This window comes from Macrobrachium rosenbergii, chromosome 18, assembly GCF_040412425.1.
Source record: "Macrobrachium rosenbergii isolate ZJJX-2024 chromosome 18, ASM4041242v1, whole genome shotgun sequence".
Lineage (NCBI taxonomy): Eukaryota > Metazoa > Arthropoda > Malacostraca > Decapoda > Palaemonidae > Macrobrachium > Macrobrachium rosenbergii.
The window spans coordinates 27235799-27253240 of NC_089758.1; the positions used below are offsets into that span (position 1 = coordinate 27235799).

Sequence of the window (17442 nt, forward strand, 5' to 3'; positions counted from 1 at the left end):
TGATGTGATTAGGTATGCTCTCTGCTATAATCAATAAAACTAAGAATTTTACACTGATAATCTCTCTCTCTCTCTCTCTCTCTCTCTCTCTCTCTCTCTCTCTCTCTCTCTCTCTGTGTCTGCATGTGTGTCACTAGTAGGTTTCTGTATCTTCACATGAATTTATTAACCAATATCATGAATGATACTGCCCATAATTTCAATTCTTTTTACTGTGCAACAGACCTAATGCTATCCTCCAAAGAGGCTGAGGTTCCATCGTCGATCTTCCCACTTCCAACTTTTCTTCCAGTCTACCTTTCACTGATTCCTTTGGCCGAACCAGAGGAGGACCTGACCCTTTGCCTCGGCCGGGGCGAGTGGCGTCGCCCTGTAAACCGGCGTCTTGGTGGCTTGGGCCAGTGGATGGCTTGAGGTGGGGATGACTGCTGCGGACCTGCCTATGTTGAGTGGGCGTCCGCACTAAGCTCGGCATCAATATGGGCGCCCTTGGGGAGCCATGGGGCGTCCAGGTTGTCTAAGGAGGTGTGAACCGGGCCAGGGGGGAAACCCAACAGCCAAAAGCACCCATGTCGACCAGTAGTGGGATCGCGCCCGTGAGTAGCCAGCCCGTGGCAGCCTCACCAATACAGGTGGACCTGGTCCTTTTTGCATCTTTCATTTACCTTATATGAATGTTGCTCCTTATTTATTTTCATTTTAATGCCTGTTAACCTGATGACACTGAAACATACACCTGATCTATTGTTTATTCATGTGTTTATTTTTCGATTTTTTTTTTCGTCATTGCCATAGGAATTTTCAAAACAGTTTTTATCACTCCGTCCCTACCCACAAAGTAGTTTTTCAAGTAAAAGATTATCTCTTCTCCACGTAACAGTTTCAGGAAATTTCTAAACAACTTTCAACAGTCTTTCTTTCATCCATTAAGCAATTTTTCTACGTGAAAGTCTTCTCTTCCCTCAGCCACTTAATTTTCAGTTTAAAATTCCTACCTTCCTCCTACCATGTCATTATCAGCTCAAAAGTTTTTCCATTCCCCCAGCCATTAATTCTAATCTTCCCTCTTCACAGTCATTCCGAGAAAAGCGCCGTCTGACCGTGTTACATATATGTTCATAAAAAAATTTCATCAAATACAACTAAATTTTTGAAAATTACTGGACAAAAGTCACTGAGAAACTGTATTACTCTTTCATGTTATAGTAAAAATGACTAAACGCTAATCCATGGATGTATTCAAGTAGCAGATACAAAATTAATTACACAGAAAACCCGTCAGTATTCTCTCTCTCTCTCTCTCTCTCTCTCTCTCTCTCTCAGAAGAGGCGCGACCGTTTTCTCCTTTAAAACAGAGGACTGTAGACTTGCACCTCATAAAGAAAATTTGTTCTTTTATAGTATATGGGTTTAATTATTAATTGCTATTTATTCCTTAGAAAACGGATAAGTGGAATAGTGACTAATCATCAACTCGACCCAAAACAAGAGTAAAACGTTAATTTGCCCGTGTTCCTTGTATGTTCATTTATTCCTGTTTATATCTGCAATAAGTCTCCACGATTTACTTAACAATGCGCCGAGCGTATACACATTAATAAACAATACTGCATAAAACAATTTCATTAATATTCAACGTCAACGTCACAGTCCATTTCGCATTGGAAAAAAACATTCTGGTAAAAAAGTCGAGCGTCGGCCTAAGAGGACTTCGAAGGCCCTTTGCCTGGGCCGGGGCGCGTGGCGTCGCCCTGTAAACCGGCGTCTTGGTGGCTTGGGCCAGTGGATGGCTTGAGGTGGGGATGACTGCTGCGGACCTGCCTATGTTGAGTGGGCGTCCGCACTAAGCTCGGCATCAATATGGGCGCCCTTGGGGAGCCATGGGGCGTCCAGGTTGTCTAAGGAGGTGTGAACCGGGCCAGGGGAAACCCAACAGCCAAAAGCACCCATGTCGAACAGTAGTGGGATCGCGCCCGTGAGTAGCCAGCCCGTAGCAGCCTCACCAATACAGCTGGACCTAGTCCTTTGTTTTTTCATTTTTCCTTTACCTCAGGTAGGGAATGCAGCTCCTTATTTCATTTTAATACTTATGAAATGAGCAACCGGTCACATTAGTACACCTGATTTCACCATGTTCACTGAAATAACTACTATCAGTATTTTTTGGCGATGTCGTCGGAATTCTCAAAGCACCAATCATCATTCCTTGCCTACGAAAATCATAGATTTACCTCAACTTTTAAATCACAGGGTCAACACGTTTTTAATAATATTTCAGACAAACTGCTGTTTTAACCATAACGTTTTAGCTTACTCTAACTTTTCTTTCTTAGTATAAATTGCCTTGCAAGGTTAAAAATTCTTCTAAGTTCTAAAGAGACAGTCACTGTTCCTTGCTGCTTCATTTTCTACCTGTGTTAAACATATAATAACTTTCTCGAGTAATCACCCTTCAACACGGTTACTGTTTTAAATTGTGTTGATTATGCATCAATAACTAAGCTTCTTTGAGATACAAATTACATACCTATCTGATGTGATTAGGTATGCTCTCTGCTATAATCAATAAAACTAAGAATTTTACACTGATAATCTCTCTCTCTCTCTCTCTCTCTCTCTCTCTCTCTCTCTCTCTCTCTCTCTCTCTCTCTCTCTCTCTGTCTGCATGTGTGTCACTAGTAGGTTTCTGTATCTTCACATGAATTTATTAACCAATATCATGAATGATACTGCCCATAATTTCAATTCTTTTTTACTGTGCAACAGACCTAATGCTATCCTCCAAAGAGGCTGAGGTTCCATCGTCGATCTTCCCACTTCCAACTTTTCTTCCAGTCTACCTTTCACTGATTCCTTTGGCCGAACCAGAGGGAGGACCTGACCCTTTGCCTCGGCCGGGGCGAGTGGCGTCGCCCTGTAAACCGGCGTCTTGGTGGCTTGGGCCAGTGGATGGCTTGAGGTGGGGATGACTGCTGCGGACCTGCCTATGTTGAGTGGGCGTCCGCACTAAGCTCGGCATCAATATGGGCGCCCTTGGGGAGCCATGGGGCGTCCAGGTTGTCTAAGGAGGTGTGAACCGGGCCAGGGGAAACCCAACAGCCAAAAGCACCCATGTCGACCAGTAGTGGGGATCGCGCCCGTGAGTAGCCAGCCCGTGGCAGCCTCACCAATACAAGTGGACCTGGTCCTTTTTGCATCTTTCATTTACCTTATATGAATGTTGCTCCTTATTTATTTTCATTTTAATGCCTGTTAACCTGATGACACTGAAACATACACCTGATCTATTGTTTATTCATGTGTTTATTTTTCGATTTTTTTTCGTCATTGCCATAGGAATTTTCAAAACAGTTTTTATCACTCCGTCCCTACCCACAAAGTAGTTTTTCAAGTAAAAGATTATCTCTTCTCCACGTAACAGTTTCAGGAAATTTCTAAACAACTTTCAACAGTCTTTCTTTCATCCATTAAGCAATTTTTCTACGTGAAAGTCTTCTCTTCCCTCAGCCACTTAATTTTCAGTTTAAAATTCCTACCTTCCTCCTACCATGTCATTATCAGCTCAAAAGTTTTTCCATTCCCAGCCATTAATTCTAATCTTCCCCTTCACAGTCATTCCGAGAAAAGCGCCGTCTGACCGTGTTACATATATGTTCATAAAAAAAATTTCATCAAATACAACTAAATTTTTGAAAATTACTGGACAAAAAGTCACTGAGAAACTGTATTACTCTTTCATGTTATAGTAAAAATGACTAAACGCTAATCCATGGATGTATTCAAGTAGCAGATACAAAATTAATTACACAGAAAACCCGTCAGTATTCTCTCTCTCTCTCTCTCTCTCTCTCTCTCTCTCTCTCAGAAGAGGCGCGACCGTTTTCTCCTTTAAAACAGAGGACTGTAGACTTGCACCTCATAAAGAAAATTTGTTCTTTTATAGTATATGGGTTTAATTATTAATTGCTATTTATTCCTTAGAAAACGGATAAGTGGAATAGTGACTAATCATCAACTCGACCCAAAACAAGAGTAAAACGTTAATTTGCCCGTGTTCCTTGTATGTTCATTTATTCCTGTTTATATCTGCAATAAGTCTCCACGATTTACTTAACAATGCGCCGAGCGTATACATTAATAAACAATACTGCATAAAACAATTTCATTAATATTCAACGTCAACGTCACAGTCCATTTCGCATTGGAAAAAAACATTCTGGTAAAAAAGTCGAGCGTCGGCCTAAGAGGACTTCGAAGGCCCTTTGCCTGGGCCGGGGCGCGTGGCGTCGCCCTGTAAACCGGCGTCTTGGTGGCTTGGGCCAGTGGATGGCTTGAGGTGGGGATGACTGCTGCGGACCTGCCTATGTTGAGTGGGCGTCCGCACTAAGCTCGGCATCAATATGGGCGCCCTTGGGGAGCCATGGGGCGTCCAGGTTGTCTAAGGAGGTGTGAACCGGGCCAGGGGGGAAACCCAACAGCCAAAAGCACCCATGTCGAACAGTAGTGGGATCGCGCCCGTGAGTAGCCAGCCCGTAGCAGCCTCACCAATACAGCTGGACCTAGTCCTTTGTTTTTTCATTTTCCTTTACCTCAGGTAGGGAATGCAGCTCCTTATTTCATTTTAATACTTATGAAATGAGCAACCGGTCACATTAGTACACCTGATTTCACCATGTTCACTGAAATAACTACTATCAGTATTTTTTGGCGATGTCGTCGGAATTCTCAAAGCACCAATCATCATTCCTTGCCTACGAAAATCATAGATTTACCTCAACTTTTAAATCACAGGGTCAACACGTTTTTTAATAATATTTCAGACAAACTGCTGTTTTAACCATAACGTTTTAGCTTACTCTAACTTTTCTTTCTTAGTATAAATTGCCTTGCAAGATTAAAAATTCTTCTAAGTTCTAAAGAGACAGTCACTGTTCCTTGCTGCTTCATTTTCTACCTGTGTTAAACATATAATAACTTTCTCGAGTAATCACCCTTCAACACGGTTACTGTTTTAAATTGTGTTGATTATGCATCAATAACTAAGCTTCTTTGAGATACAAATTACATACCTATCTGATGTGATTAGGTATGCTCTCTGCTATAATCAATAAAACTAAGAATTTTACACTGATAATCTCTCTCTCTCTCTCTCTCTCTCTCTCTCTCTCTCTCTCTCTCTCTCTCTCTCTCTCTGTCTGCATGTGTGTCACTAGTAGGTTTCTGTATCTTCACATGAATTTATTAACCAATATCATGAATGATACTGCCCATAATTTCAATTCTTTTTTACTGTGCAACAGACCTAATGCTATCCTCCAAAGAGGCTGAGGTTCCATCGTCGATCTTCCCACTTCCAACTTTTCTTCCAGTCTACCTTTCACTGATTCCTTTGGCCGAACCAGAGGGAGGACCTGACCCTTTGCCTCGGCCGGGGCGAGTGGCGTCGCCCTGTAAACCGGCGTCTTGGTGGCTTGGGCCAGTGGATGGCTTGAGGTGGGGATGACTGCTGCGGACCTGCCTATGTTGAGTGGGCGTCCGCACTAAGCTCGGCATCAATATGGGCGCCCTTGGGGAGCCATGGGGCGTCCAGGTTGTCTAAGGAGGTGTGAACCGGGCCAGGGGGGAAACCCAACAGCCAAAAGCACCCATGTCGACCAGTAGTGGGATCGCGCCCGTGAGTAGCCAGCCCGTGGCAGCCTCACCAATACAAGTGGACCTGGTCCTTTTTGCATCTTTCATTTACCTTATATGAATGTTGCTCCTTATTTATTTTCATTTTAATGCCTGTTAACCTGATGACACTGAAACATACACCTGATCTATTGTTTATTCATGTGTTTATTTTTCGATTTTTTTTCGTCATTGCCATAGGAATTTTCAAAACAGTTTTTATCACTCCGTCCCTACCCACAAAGTAGTTTTTCAAGTAAAAGATTATCTCTTCTCCACGTAACAGTTTCAGGAAATTTCTAAACAACTTTCAACAGTCTTTCTTTCATCCATTAAGCAATTTTTCTACGTGAAAGTCTTCTCTTCCCTCAGCCACTTAATTTTCAGTTTAAAATTCCTACCTTCCTCCTACCATGTCATTATCAGCTCAAAAGTTTTTCCATTCCCCCAGCCATTAATTCTAATCTTCCCTCTTCACAGTCATTCCGAGAAAAGCGCCGTCTGACCGTGTTACATATATGTTCATAAAAAAAATTTCATCAAATACAACTAAATTTTTGAAAATTACTGGACAAAAAGTCACTGAGAAACTGTATTACTCTTTCATGTTATAGTAAAAATGACTAAACGCTAATCCATGGATGTATTCAAGTAGCAGATACAAAATTAATTACACAGAAAACCCGTCAGTATTCTCTCTCTCTCTCTCTCTCTCTCTCTCTCTCTCTCTCTCTCAGAAGAGGCGCGACCGTTTTCTCCTTTAAAACAGAGGACTGTAGACTTGCACCTCATAAAGAAAATTTGTTCTTTTATAGTATATGGGTTTAATTATTAATTGCTATTTATTCCTTAGAAAACGGATAAGTGGAATAGTGACTAATCATCAACTCGACCCAAAACAAGAGTAAAACGTTAATTTGCCCGTGTTCCTTGTATGTTCATTTATTCCTGTTTATATCTGCAATAAGTCTCCACGATTTACTTAACAATGCGCCGAGCGTATACACATTAATAAACAATACTGCATAAAACAATTTCATTAATATTCAACGTCAACGTCACAGTCCATTTCGCATTGGAAAAACATTCTGGTAAAAAGTCGAGCGTCGGCCTAAGAGGACTTCGAAGGCCCTTTGCCTGGGCCGGGGCGCGTGGCGTCGCCCTGTAAACCGGCGTCTTGGTGGCTTGGGCCAGTGGATGGCTTGAGGTGGGGATGACTGCTGCGGACCTGCCTATGTTGAGTGGGCGTCCGCACTAAGCTCGGCATCAATATGGGCGCCCTTGGGGAGCCATGGGGCGTCCAGGTTGTCTAAGGAGGTGTGAACCGGGCCAGGGGGGAAACCCAACAGCCAAAAGCACCCATGTCGAACAGTAGTGGGATCGCGCCCGTGAGTAGCCAGCCCGTAGCAGCCTCACCAATACAGCTGGACCTAGTCCTTTGTTTTTTTCATTTTTCCTTTACCTCAGGTAGGGAATGCAGCTCCTTATTTCATTTTAATACTTATGAAATGAGCAACCGGTCACATTAGTACACCTGATTTCACCATGTTCACTGAAATAACTACTATCAGTATTTTTTGGCGATGTCGTCGGAATTCTCAAAGCACCAATCATCATTCCTTGCCTACGAAAATCATAGATTTACCTCAACTTTTAAATCACAGGGTCAACACGTTTTTTAATAATATTTCAGACAAACTGCTGTTTTAACCATAACGTTTTAGCTTACTCTAACTTTTCTTTCTTAGTATAAATTGCCTTGCAAGATTAAAAATTCTTCTAAGTTCTAAAGAGACAGTCACTGTTCCTTGCTGCTTCATTTTCTACCTGTGTTAAACATATAATAACTTTCTCGAGTAATCACCCTTCAACACGGTTACTGTTTTAAATTGTGTTGATTATGCATCAATAACTAAGCTTCTTTGAGATACAAATTACATACCTATCTGATGTGATTAGGTATGCTCTCTGCTATAATCAATAAAACTAAGAATTTTACACTGATAATCTCTCTCTCTCTCTCTCTCTCTCTCTCTCTCTCTCTCTGCATGTGTGTCACTAGTAGATTTCTGTATCTTCGAATGAATTTATTAACCAATATCATGAATGATACTGCCCATAATTTCACTTCTTTTTTTACTGTGCAACAGATCTAATGCTATCCTCCAAAGAGGCTGAGGTTCCATCGTCGATCTTCCCACTTCCAACTTTTCTTCCAGTCTACCTTTCACTGATTCCTTTGGCCGAACCAGAGGGAGGACCTGACCCTTTGCCTCGGCCGGGGCGCGTGGCGTCGCCCTGTAAACCGGCGTCTCGGTGGCTTGGGCCAGTGGATGGCTTGAGGTGGGGATTACTGCTGCGGACCTGCCTATGTTGAGTGGGCGTCCGCACTAAGCTCGGCATCAATATGGGCGCCCTTGGGGAGCCATGGGGCGTCCAGGTTGTCTAAGGAGGTGTGAACCGGGCCAGGGGGGAAACCCAACAGCCAAAAGCACCCATGTCGACCAGTAGTGGGATCGCGCCCGTGAGTAGCCAGCCCGTGGCAGCCTCACCAATAAAGGTGGACCTGGTCCTTTTTGCTTTTCATTACCTCATTTTAATACCTGTTTGCTTAAATGAGCATCAGATCATACTGGCACAACTAACATAAACTAGTTCATTTACTTCTTTACTGCTGTATTGTTTTTTCTCTCTCTCTCTCTCTCTCTCTCTCTCTTCGTTCGGCCATTCACTTATTCTTTTTTGTTTATGGCGTTGCCGTCGGCATTTACTAAATACGTATCAGTATATTTCGCCACAAAAAAAAAAAAAAAAATTTTCCTCGACTTTCAGTTCATGGAACTATGACATTTTCGCACCAATCTCCTCCCATATGTATTTTTATAAAATTTTCTTATTATAATATCCTTGCAAGAGTAAAAATTCTTCTTGGTATTTCTAATAAGTCAGTCAAGATTCTTTATTTCCCTTTTTTAACCTCGATCAATATAAAAAATGTTCTCTCTCTAATAATCACCCTTGTACACTGTTTCTTCTTTCAAAAAGTGTATTTATAAACTGTAAGTCAGTAACTACACAGATAACTACATCTGTTTTCAATAAAATTTATATATCTAACATTTTTACACCTGGTCTACGATCGACTATAATATTCACACCCTCACAGTATCCACAGTAGTAGACCCTCACCTCGCACCACAGTCAACATGACGATTCAGTTGTTGACGAATCACTAAGCACAGAAACAAACAACGAGACTGGAATTCACTCAACGAATAAGAGTGAATGACAAATATCCAAGGAAAAATTGCAAAAATGAAATTTCTCTACAAACCGTGAAAAAACCGTGCTAAACATACATTAGTTGAAAGAAAACTATCGGTACAGACAACAGAAAAGCAAACGGAAAAATACAAAACTCACTTTACACACAATTCGCCAAAGTGAATCCAACAGTACTTAACCTGTCAATTTCCATCTTCAGAGGTCTCCCTCACTCCCATTACTATCATTTAGCGAATGGTAGGGTCAAGCAAAGTTGGGGATCGGTACGAAAAAAGATCTCATATCCAAGCACGAGTAATGTTGGAGATATAAAAAGTCGTTGAGAAACTGGGCAATATTTTTCCCAAGCACATAGGCCATAAGACCGAACGAAAAACGAAGTGGCAAATTCAACAGCAGAAATCTGATCACATTCAGACGCCCTTAGTATTCTCTCTCTCTCTCTCTCTCTCTCTCTCTCTCTCTCTCTCTCTCTCTCTCTCTCATTACGATTCCTCATCTTCATACAAGCTCATAAATCATTTTCATGAATATCAGTACAAATTATCTCATAGCTATTTTATGATGCAATAGATCTCAAGTTATCTTTAAGGACGGTAAAGTTCCTTCGGCTCTCTTTCCACCTCCAACTTTTCTTACAGTCCATCTTTCCCTTTTAGTCCTGATTGCTTTGGCCGAATCAGAGAGATGACTTGGCCCCTTGCCTGGGCCGGGGCGCGTGGCGTCGCCCTGTAAACCGGCGTCTCGGTGGCTTGGGCCAGTGGATGGCTTGAGGTGGGGATGACTGCTGCGGACCTGCCTATGTTGAGTGGGCGTCCGCACTAAGCTCGGCATCGATATGGCCGCCCTTGGGTAGCCATGGGGCGTCCAGGTTGTCTAAGGAGGTGTGAACCGGGCCAGGGGGGAAACCCAACAGCCAAAAGCACCCATGTCGACCAGTAGTGGGATCGCGCCCGTGAGTAGTCAGCCCGTAGCAGCCTCACCAATACAGGTGGACCTGGTCCTTTTTTTCATTTGTAATTTACCTCATATAGGAAATGGCGATACTTTTTCATTTCAATATCTATTACGTGAGCAACAAATTGGTGTGATTTCACCGCGTTCACTCATATAAATATTTTCATTATTTTTTCGCACTGTCAGTTTAATTTTCAATACACCTGTCGTATACCTTGCCTACAAAAATAATAGATATTCCTCAGCTTTCAATCACTGAACACATTTTTTATTTAATCACATTTCACACGAAACTGCCAGTTTTATCTACGCTTCATCTTACTATTACTTCTCCTTTCTACCATAATTTGCCTTGCAAGATTAAAAATTGTTCTTATTGCTAAAGGGTCAGTCACCGTTCCTTGCTGCTTCATTTTCTGCCTGTGTCAACAAATAACTTTCACTTTCTCTCGCGAGCATAATCACCCTTCTGCTATAATAATTAAAAGAATGAATTTCTTAACACTGAGAAGCATCTCTCTCTCTCTCTCTCTCTCTCTCTCTCTCTCTCTCTCTCTCTCTCTCTCTCTCTTTCTTATGTGTGTGTCTGTGTGTTTTTGTGTGATTAAAAGGTTTCTATGTTTTCGTTAAAATTTACCATTACCTTATCATCTTCATATTGCCCATTATTTCATAGCTCTTCTACTGGGTAATAGATCTCTCAAGCCATTCTCCAAGAAGATAAGGTTCCATCGGCAATCTTCTCACTGCCATCTTTTCACCCGATTCATCTTTCATTTTTAATCCCCATTCCTTTGGCCAAACCACAGGGGAGACTTCCCCCTGGACCTCCGCCGGGGCGCGTGGCGTCGCCCTGTAAACCGGCGTCTCGGTGGCTTGGGCCAGTGGATGACTTGAGGTGGGGATGACTGCTGCGGCCCTGCCTATGTTGAGTGGGTGTCCGCACTAAGCTCGGCATCAATATGGGCGCCCTTGGGGAGCCATGGGGCGTCCAGGTTGTCTAAGGAGGTGTGAACCGGGCCAGGGGGGAAACCCAACAGCCAAAAGCACCCATGTCGACCAGTAGTGGGATCGCGCCCGTGAGTAGCCAGCCCGTGGCAGCCTCACCAATAAAGGTGGACCTGGTCCTTTTTTCTTTTCAGGTTTTACACAGTGCGGTTTTCGTAGTTTTGTATTTCTTTAATGTATGTCATTTTTTTGCAGTGGACGTGACTTTTTGGGTAGCTGGTGCTATGGATACCATTATATTTCGCATGCTTGCTTGGTGTCTGTTGCCTTACTTTGGTCGTATCTCTAAATTCAAATATACGTATGTTACCCCTAATGTTCCCCGCTTTTCATTGTTCATATCCTTCAACTGAAGTTTTGTAGGTATTTCGATTTTTTCCTCAGGAATTGAAGCCAATTAGAATGTTTCCCTAAATTACCCTGCTGAACGTTACCTTATGTATCCAGGTTTTAAAACTCAAACCAATCTGTGACAGCCAGAACTGAGAATCAAATAATGTATCTTCATATATATATATATATATATATATATATATATATATATATATATATGTGTGTGTGTGTGTGTGTGTGTGTGTGTGTGTGTGTGTGTGTGTTTTTGTGGCTTCTCTGCAAACCTATTTTTTTTTTTAGAAGGTATGAGGTTAGATAACAAAATTTTAGATTAATTGAAGGTTAGTCTTGTACTATTACAAGAAACCTCATTATCATTATGGAAGAATTTTAATCAGAATGCTTCGTCTCTGCCTCTATTTGGAGGGTGCTTATTTTAAAGGAATGGGGAGGGTGGTCAGTAAAGTGGGTAGTACTTTGCCTCTGCTTCATTGTCAGTGTATAAGTTGCTTACAATAACAAGAGCAGCAACAACAACAACAATCTGGTTGTATTTGATACCTCCCCCTGGCATTTAAGGTACTCACTGGCTGACTTTCTAAATGTCTTCGGAAAAACCCATTGCTTCATCATTCCAAGAACTCTAGGTGAGACACTCTTCTAATTTTTTTCGTTATTTTTTGGCCCCCCAAAAATTGTGTTGTGTATTCGTCGTTGGTTTTGATCATGTGTGTTTGTAAGCGTCTTTGTTTTACTAAGAAAGTATGCATGTGGGTAATTCTAATTTTGCCACATGAAGAATGTGTTTCATTAAAAATCGAAATTAGACTCTGCATGAATGTGGGTGCCAATTAACAGTGAAACAATATTTGTAAGGTAAGACTGACTGACTTTCTGTGCGTCTCCTAGTCTCAACACTTTTATTTATGTAGGTCAAACATCTACATTGCACCGGATATTATGAGGCCACACGTTACTGGCAGAGGAAATGGTCACATCCGTACAGGTTTAAAAAACCAGTTGTTCATAGTGCATAAACTTAAGGCAGTTATAGTTGCTTTCTTTTAACGTTGAATTTTGAAGACAATTTCAGGATGTTCTCACAGACGGCTGCGCGATTTTATCAGAAGTGAGTAATGGTATAGAATGAATATATGAGTAATATTAGTATAATCGTATGATGAATATACAAATATGAGGATGTAAATATTTACACTATTTGAATATGGAAATTCTCCATATTGTTTCACGGCGGTTATTGATAATTAGACTGATATTTAGTGAGTAATTTGAATGATTTAGAGCTAAATCTGAACACATACACACACACACACACACACACACACACACACATATATATATATATATATATATATATATATATATATATATATATATATATATATATATATATATATATATATATCACTAAGTCCACGTCGGAAGGCGAGTGAAAACAGGGATATATATGTGTGTGTTGAGATGTAGCCCTAAATCATAAGAATAATTCCCTAAAAATCTGTCTTAATTATTATCAGTAACCGCCATGAAACAATATGGAGAATTTAGTTGAATTCAATAAATATGTCTGATTTTGAATTCATTAATCGCTGACATGATCGAGGCCTGTTAGCTCAGTTGGTTAGAGCGCCGTGCTAATAACGCGGATGTCGTGGGTTCGATCCCCATACGGGCCAGAGGGTGATCACTTTTCTTATGAAGCCGAAGGGACCCTGCAAAGTACCTAAATAATGCATACAGTGCACTGCATGGGGTGCACTGATCTTTTGAACTTGAATAAAGTTCAAGGTGTCAATGATAACTGAAATAGTAAGATAGTTAAAACTTGGAATAAAATTAGATATGCACAATAAAACTAAAACTTATTACAGAATTAGATATATGCAAAATGATACTAGTATCTACAAAAACAAATTATTTTCTTATGGAAATATGCAACCAATATATATATATATATATATATATATATATATATATATATATATATATATATATATATATATATACACACACACACACACACATACATATACACAAGATATATTTATATTGGTAGCATTTCCACATGAAAATAAATTTGTTTTTGTAGATACTAATGTGTGTGTATATATATAAGTCAGAGAGACTTGTAACTTTCGAATAATTGCAGGTGACATTATTAACTCCCGGCTCGTATGGAGATGGAACCCACGACGCAGCGTTATTAGAACGTTGCTAGCTCGTCTGTTGTATTAATAGAAGAGTATAATAGATTATTATTTCCACCATTGTGGAGAAAAGTAACCCTGTGGCCCGTATGGGGATCGAACCCACGACATCCGCGTTATTAGCACGGCGCTCTAACCAACTGAGCTAACAGGCCTTAATAACGTCTGTAGTGACTGAATTTAAAATCCCAGATATTTATTAAATTCATCTCGCTAAATTGTTAGAATATAAGGTTGTATTTGTTGTATATTTTCATAAGAAAAATATTGATGTTGGTCATACATTTTCACAAGAGCAGTATTTACATTGGTTGTATATTTTCACAAGTAAAAAAATTTTTTTTTTGTAGGTACTAATATCGTTCTGCCTATATCTAATTCTGTAATAAGTTTTAGTTTTATTGTGCATATCTAAATGTATTATAAATTTTACCCATCTTGCTAGTTAATTTATGATTGACCATGCAATTAATTCAAGTTCATAAGATGTAGATTCCTGTAGAGAGGTAATGCCATCAGTGCACTTCATGCAGAGCACTGTAGGCATTATTTAGGAACTCTGCAGCGTCCCTTTGGCCTCATAAGAAAAGTAATTACCCTCTGGCCCGTATTACGATCGAACCCACGACATCGGCGTTATTAGCATGGTGCTCTAACAAACTGAGCTAAAGGCCTCGATAACGTCGGCATTCGTTGGATTCAAAATCAGCGATATTTCTTGAATTCATCTAATCAAATCTTACGAATCTATATTAATTTTAGTTTGTATATTTATACATGTAAATATTCCTTTTTTGTGTGTGTATTTTAGATTTTTTGTAAATAGTATTATCTTGCTTGTGTAATTTGATAAGTTTCATCAGTCTTATTGGTCAAGTAATCTTTTTGCATAGCCTATAGGCTATATCTTGTACAGAGAGGGTAAGCTTTTCAATAACAATGAGGAAAGCTTAAGTGTCATTGAAAACTATCCAATTCAGTATCAGTGAAGTTTAATCACATACAGTTTAATCACATGCAGTTTTGTCCCATTATATATCACTTCAAGCTGAGATTTTGAGATGCTAAATGGTCTGCAAGTTCAGGAACTGCTAAGTTAGCATCTCAACATTCGTGAGAGAGAGAGAGAGAGAGAGGACGGCGCCAGTTTTGTTATGCTTTATTAATAAAAAAAAGTTGTACTTTATAATTTCTGCCATTGACATGGAAAAATGTTCTTCGACTGGCCCGTATGGGGATCGAACCCACGACATCCGCGTTATTAGCACGGCGCTCTAACCAACTGAGCTAACAGGCCTTAATAAAGTCTGTAGTGACTGAATTCAGAATCCCAGATATTTATTAAATTCATCTTACTAAATTTTAAGAATATAAGTTTATATTTGTCACATATTTTCATAAGAAAAACATTGATGGCCATACATTTTCACAAGAACAATATTTATATTGGTTGTATATTTTCATGAGAAAACAAATTTTTTTTTGTAGATAATATCGTTTTGCCTATATCTAATTTTGTAAGTTTTAGTTTTATGGTGCATATCTAAATTTATTATAAGTTTTAACCATCTTCCTAGTTCATTTATCATTGACACCATGCATTTAATTCAAGTTCATAAGATGGAGATTCCTGTGGAGAGGTAGTGCATGCGGTGCACTGTAGGCATTATTGAGGTACTTTGCAGCGTCCCTTCAGCCTCAAGAAAAGTAATTAGCCTCTGGCCCGTATGGGGATCGAACCCACGACATCCGCGTTATTAGCACGGCGCTCTAACCAACTGAGCTAACAGGCCTCAATAATGTCGAATATTCGATGAATTTAAAATCAGCGATATTTTTTTAATTTACCTAAACAAATCTTATGAATCTAATTTTTATATTTTAGGTTTTTTGTTAATAGTATTATTTTGCATGTATAATTTGATAAGTTTTACCAGTCTTATTGGTCAAATCATCATTGTCCATAGCCTATATATCTTGTACTGAGAGGTTAAGCTTTTCGACAGCTATCTAATTCAGTATCAGTGAAGTTTAATCACATGCAGTTTCGTCTGTTGACGTCATTTATAAAATAACGTAATTTTCTTTTTATTTAGTTTCCCATTATACATGTCACTTCAAGCTCGGATTTTGAGTTGCTGAATAGTCTGCAAGTTCAGGAACTGCTAATTTAGCATCTCAACATTCGTGGGAGAGAGAGAGAGAGGGAGAGAGAGGACGGAGCCAGTTTTGTTATACGTTATTAATAAAAAGTTATACTTCATAATTTCTGCCATTGGCATTGAAAAATGTTCTTCGACTGGCCCGTATGGGGATCGAACCCACGACATCCGCGTTATTAGCACGGCGCTCTAACCAACTGAGCTAACAGGCCTCAATAACGTCTCTAGTAACTGAATTCAAAATCCCAGATATTTATTAAATTAATCTTACTAAATTTTAAGAATATAAGTTTATTTTTGTTGTATATTTTCATAAGAAAAATATTGATGTTGGTCATATATTTTCACAAGAACAATATTTATATTGGTTGCATATTTTCTCAAGAAAGTAATATTTTATTTTAGACACTAACATCGTTTTGCCTATATCTAATTCTGTAATAAGTTTTAGTTTTATGGTGCATATCTTAAATTTATTGTAAGTTTTAACCATCTTCCTAGTTCATTTATCATTGACACCATGCATTTAATTCAAATTCATAAGATGTAGATTCCCGTAGGGAGGCAGTACCTTCAGTGCACCTCATGCGGTGAACTGTAGACATAGGTACTTTGCAGCGTCCCTTCAGCCTCACAAGAAAAGTAATTAGCCACTGGCCCGTATGGGGATCGAACCCACGACATCCGCGTTATTAGCACGGCGCTCTAACCAACTGAGCTAACAGGCCTCAATAACTTCGGCTGATCATGAATTCAAAATCAGCGATATTTATTGAATTCAAGTAAATAAACTCTACGAATCTATATTTAGTTTTTATAGTCTTTTGTATTTTTCGATTTTTCCTGGATAGTATTATCTTGCATATATAATTTGATAATATGCTTTGTCAATAGTATTAGTTATTTATCATTGTGCCTTTCATTTACGTTTACAGGTGATAGTGAGAGGTTGCATATTCAGCATAGCAGAGGAAGGCTCAAGTGTTATTGGAAACAATAAATTCAGTACCAGTAATAGGATTTCCCTATGCAATGTTGTTAATCCACATGATAAAATTGTAGTTTTGGAGAGAGAGAGAGAGAGAGAGAGAGAGAGAGAGAGAGAGAGAGCCATTGGTAGGAAAAGTGAACTTCCACTGGCCCGTTTGCGGATCGAACCCACGACATCCGCGTTATTAGCACGGCGCTCTAACCAACTGAGCTAACAGGCCTCAGTAACGTCGCCTGTCGATGAATTTAAAATCAGCGATATTTCTTGAATTCAGCTAATCAAACCTTTCGAATCTATATTAATTTTAGTTTGTATATTTTAACATGAAAATACTGCTTTTTTTGTATGTTTAAGATTTTTTTGTGAACAGTATCATTTTTTGTGCATGTATAATGTGGTAATAAGTTTTATCAGTCTTATTGGTCAAATGATGATTGTATATATACATCTTGTACAGAGAAAGGTTAAGCTTTTCAACAACAATGAGGAAGCCTTAAGTGTCGTTGAAAACTATTCAATTCAGTATCTGTGAAGTTTAATCACATACAATTTTGTCTCCTGACGTTATTTAAAAAATAACGTGATTTTCTTTTTATTTAATTTCCCATTATATATCACTTCAAGCTCAGATTTTGAGATGCTGAATAGTCTGCAAGTTCAGGAACTGCTAAGTTAGCATCTCAACATTCCTGAGAGAGAGAGAGAGAGAGAGAGAGAGAGAGAGAGAGAGAGAGAGAGAGAGAGAGAGAGAGAGAGAGAGAGAGAGAGGACGGCGCCAGGTTTGTTAATAAATAGTTGTTCTTCATAA

General features: G+C 39.5%; 1 protein-coding gene and 6 non-coding genes across 7 annotated transcripts in view; 1 reads left to right on the forward strand and 6 right to left on the reverse strand.

Annotated features, from left to right (window-relative positions):
* The window catches only part of LOC136848228 (uncharacterized), a 94314-nt gene that overhangs the window by 56159 nt on the left and 20713 nt on the right, over positions 1–17442 (reverse strand). The window lies entirely within an intron of this gene.
* Positions 12877–12950, forward strand: TRNAI-AAU (transfer RNA isoleucine (anticodon AAU)). Its single transcript has one exon. It is a non-coding gene; the product is annotated as a tRNA-Ile (tRNA).
* On the reverse strand, positions 13563–13636 carry TRNAI-AAU (transfer RNA isoleucine (anticodon AAU)). Its single transcript has one exon. It is a non-coding gene; the product is annotated as a tRNA-Ile (tRNA).
* On the reverse strand, positions 14705–14778 carry TRNAI-AAU (transfer RNA isoleucine (anticodon AAU)). The gene has a single exon. It is a non-coding gene; the product is annotated as a tRNA-Ile (tRNA).
* On the reverse strand, positions 15201–15274 carry TRNAI-AAU (transfer RNA isoleucine (anticodon AAU)). Its single transcript has one exon. It is a non-coding gene; the product is annotated as a tRNA-Ile (tRNA).
* TRNAI-AAU (transfer RNA isoleucine (anticodon AAU)) lies at positions 15782–15855 on the reverse strand. The gene has a single exon. It is a non-coding gene; the product is annotated as a tRNA-Ile (tRNA).
* On the reverse strand, positions 16298–16371 carry TRNAI-AAU (transfer RNA isoleucine (anticodon AAU)). Its single transcript has one exon. It is a non-coding gene; the product is annotated as a tRNA-Ile (tRNA).